A 4620-nucleotide genomic window follows, 5' to 3' on the forward strand; every position below is an offset into this window, starting at 1 on the left:
CAAGGGAGAAACATTCCCTGTATTTAACTCATCTTGCATGTTTCACCCTCATTTTGAGTTAGGAATGATCTTTAGCACAAAAAAAAGAATTCAGGACTGCAATCCAATCACATGCAATTGAAACGAAAAGGAACATAAAGTTTGCAAAAAATGACAAAAAGAGAGTGCATGCAAAATGCTTTGACAAAGATTGTCCATGGAGAATACATGCTTGTAGATTGAAAGGTGAATGCACATTTCAAATTCGGGATTATGTCCCAAGACACACATGTAATATCTCATTTAATGTCAGAAACATGAAATCAAGTTGGTTGTCACAAAAATACATTCATAAGTTCAAAAGTGATCCTAAAAGAGGGGTAAAAGGATTCAGTATTGATGCAATAGAAAATGTAAGGGTGAATATATCCAAAAATCAAGTTGCAAGAGCAAAACGACTTGCATTGCTAATACTTGAAGGCAGCCCCAGTGCTCAATATGCATTGTTGTGGGATATGCAGATGAAATCAAAAGAAGTAATCCAGGATCAATAGTGGTTTTGGGTACTGATGATTCAGGCGGGGTGAATCTATTTGATAGATTTTATATATGTTTGCATGCACCGAAAATGAAGTTTTTGGCTGGTTGTAGACCAGTAATATGTGTGGATGGGTGTCACCTTAAGGGTCCACATAGAAGAGTGTTATTGATTGCTGTTGGCATTGACCCTAACAACAATTTTTTCCCTATTTGTTATGATGTGGTAATGAGGAGAATAGGGAGGTATGGGAATGGTTTTTAACTTTATTGAAAATGGATTTGCACATTGAGGAAGACTGTAAGTACACGTTCATGTCAGATAAACAAAAGGGACTTGTAGGTGCTTTGGAGGAATTGTTTCCTAATGCAGAGCATAGGTTTTGTGTCAGGCACCTCCAGTCAAATTTTAAAACAACTGGTTTTAGAGGTTTGACCTTCAAAAATGGGTTGTGGAAAGCTGCTAGCGCTACAACAGTTAACCAATTTAATGCAAGAATGCAAGAATTGAAAGAGTTGGATGCAGGGGCTTATGCATGGTTTAGTGACAAGCATCCAAAGGAATGGAGCAGATCCCACTTTTCCACTTATCCAAAGTGTGATATTCTGTTAAATAATGCATGTGAGTGCCTGAATAACAACATTCTAGAAACAAGAGACAAACCAATACTGTCAATGCTTGAATGATTAATAGAATATTTCATGAAAAAACTGCAAGTGAACAGAGACAGGGCTTTGAAGAAATGGAAAAAGACTTTATGTCCTAAAATTCAAAAAATCATTGACAAGAATATTGAAAAACTTGGTGATTGCATACATTAAATCTGATGATAAGCATTATCAAATCTCCTATTTTGATGGGACACAATATAGTGTTAACCTTGAGAATGAGACATGTGGTTGTAGAAAATGGGATTTGAGTGGGATACCTTGCAAACATGCTGTGAGTGCCATTTTTTGTCAAGGAGAGGACATAGAAAAATACACACACCAATGTTACAGGGTGCAGATATATTTGAAGGCCTATCAACATGCTACATTGCCAGTCAATGGAAGGGAAGAGTGGAAGAAGAGTGCATTTAATCCACTTGTGCCACCAAAGCCTGTGAAGAGAGTGGGGAGGCCTCCCAAAAGGAGACTTGAAGCTGATGAGCCAATGTCGAAAATGAAGAGAAGAAAAACTGGTCCAATCATCAAGGAGGGTGCCTCCAAAGCAAGCTGCAACTGCACCTGCGCAAGCACATGCACCTACACCGACTATGTTTGCACAATTCCAACAATGCCAAAAGGGGTTGAAACTAAGGAGCCTGCTCCATTTGTGAAGGCTGAAAAGGGTGAACAAGGGAGTTCGGGATCAACCCCTTCTATTATTAAAGAAGGAAAAAGATTTGTCACGTTATCGAATCTTTCAAGTGTTGTTAATCAATTGAAAAAAGGAAAGAAGTAAAGCTGAAAATGTTTAGTTGCAAGTCAAAATGTGAAGTAGGAATTATTTTGTTGTTGTATAAAACTTGTTATTGATGTATGATTTGTGTTGGAGATGAAAGAATGACTCCAAAAAACTGTCTGTTTTGGCTCTTTTTAGACATGTATTATGCCTCTTCTTTTGACTTTTTGAAGTAATTATAGATGAATTTATTTCTTGTTGGTGTATACTTTGTTCTTTTATTTATGTAAATACACATTTTGCAGGTTGGTGCATTTATTTTCTAATCAAGTCAATTTAGGTTGGTGCATTTATTTTCTAATAAGTCAATATAGGTTGGTGCATGAAATGTTGTTGAGAAATAGAGAAATGCCATTTTTTCATAGCAGCAGCTTGAAATTTGCTGAAAGACAGGGATATTTTTACATAGTTAAAGCTAACAAATTACATCACCAATTATAGCACTAACACATCAATACAACAAATTACTCTTCATTTACAAAATTTACATCACTAATTTAACCTACCCAATGCAGCACATAAACAACAAATAAAAATATAGCACAAAGTTTCCATTTTCTATAAATCGTTTTCATTTTAGCATAGTCCTCCTCCACCTTCTTCAATTCTTCAATCTTGGCTTTATATCGGGAACATTTTGCTAGCAATCCAGGGATCACAATCTTTGCCCGTGCACACATTGGTGGATCTTCCCAAGCAAAAAATCGACACCCTTCTCTCTACCCAAGCTCACGAAAAAGGCAAAAAAATTCAAACAAATGTGCAAGAAAACCGAGCAAGAAAATATACCAAAAGAATTGAAAGAATTATCTTGTAATCTTTGTAAGAATGGAACCTTCTTCCTGGGTTGTCATTAGTCCAAGAAGTCCTTACCATTGTTCTCTTTCCACAATAGCAAAAAAGTGCTCCTTCTATGGATGACATGTTGAAGATGGCAAGAGAATGAGATAGCAACTGCAAAAAACAATGAGGTTGGCCTACCTTTCCCCCTTTTTTGTTAGTTGGGTATTAAGTTTAAAGGGAAAAACTCACATGTTTCCCTCCAAAAATGTCCATGTAAAATGTCATATCATACAATTGTGCCACACAAGACTAAAATCCCCCCAAAAAAAATTAGCATGTGCGCTGCACATGCTATTTTTCGGCCACAATTGCCAATTTCGTACGCCGGAGGACGATATTTACATCTTTTTGCAAATTAATGACTTTAAATTAATATGTACAAACGTTAGAGGACTAAAATTAATCGATGGCAAACTTAAAGGACTAAATTTTATTTTTCCCAAATAGAATGGGTACTGATGTTTCTTACCATAGAATTGTCTCCCTGAAACGCATCAATTTTAGTCAAAATGTCCTTGTCATCTGCCTCCTTTTCAACTTGCAACAAAATCAGATTTAGATAAGTATGATATCAACATACCAAAATCAGATTTAGATATTCAATCTTACCCTTCTTTTCTTGCTTGCATGAGCCTTTTTTCCTTTGATTTCTTGTATCACTTGACTAAATGCATCAGTGACTTGTATATCTTCTTGCAGGTTCTTCAATGGACATCTTCGGGCATTGTGTTTCTCCTCACCGCATTTGCTGCACTTGACAGTCTTCTGCACTCTTTGCAACTTGTATAGCGGTTTCTCTTTACCATTTTTCTTCTGCTTTAACACTATCTCATCAGGTTTCCTCCTTCTAGATTTTGGAGGCCTACCAACCCCTCTCCCAAAGTTTGGTGGGAAAGGAGGGATGAATTGTGTAGCAGTCCACAATTCTCTACCAACCATAGGCATAAATGCAGTCTTATAAACATTCTTATAAGATGCAACACTATAGCACTCATTTACATACTTAATAGGATCATCAACTTTACACAATATAGCACTACAAGCATGTTTACATGGGATGCCATTCAAATCCCATTTCTTGCAAGAACAACTTCTGCTGTCCAAATCAACTGAATGTTGTGAACCATAAAAAAAGTTTAATTGATAATGAGATGAATCAACCTTTATTGGAATGCAATTTGTGGACTTTTCAACATTTTTCTCAACAATTTAACACTAGTCCATTTTTTAGTTATGCCCTATCCCTGTTCTCCTGCAATCTTCTCATTAGATACTCTTTGATCCATTCAAGCATAGTGACAATAGGCTTCTAGCCTCCAAAATATTCGAGTTAAATATTTCACAACAATTATTCAATAAAACATCACACTTAATATCAGTTTTGAAGTGTGATCTACTCCACTGTGTAGGGGGTTTATCATCAAACCATTCTGCAGCTGTTTTATCAAGTACTGACATTTGTTTCATACACAATTTGAATGCATTAAGGGTAGTAGCCCTTGTAGCCTTCCACAAATAGTTTTAAATGTCAAACCCCTGAAGCCTGCATTCTTCAAGTTAGAATGTAGATGTCCTAAACAAAACCTATGATCTGAAGTAAGAAACACTTCCTCAAATGCTTGAACTAACCCCTTTTGCTTATCAAATATGAAACACCACTGATCATCTCTAACCACCCCTAAATCAGATTTCAGAAGCCTCAAAAGCCACTCCCAAGTAACCCTCATTTCTTTTCCAACAACAGCATATGCAACAGGATAAATATTGTTATTTGGATAATGCCTACTGCTGTTAACAGAACACCCCCAAAAGGA

General features: G+C 36.4%; 1 pseudogene; it reads left to right on the forward strand.

Moving 5' to 3' along the window:
• The first annotated feature begins 296 nt into the window (after nucleotides 1-296).
• On the forward strand, nucleotides 297-1963 carry LOC148786929 (uncharacterized; annotated as a pseudogene).
• The last annotated feature ends 2657 nt before the right edge of the window (nucleotides 1964-4620 follow it).

The sequence above is a fragment of the Sesamum indicum genome, linkage group LG9 (genome assembly GCF_026168435.1).
Source record: "Sesamum indicum cultivar Baizhima isolate 11 linkage group LG9, ASM2616843v1, whole genome shotgun sequence".
Classification (NCBI taxonomy): Eukaryota; Viridiplantae; Streptophyta; class Magnoliopsida; order Lamiales; family Pedaliaceae; genus Sesamum; species Sesamum indicum.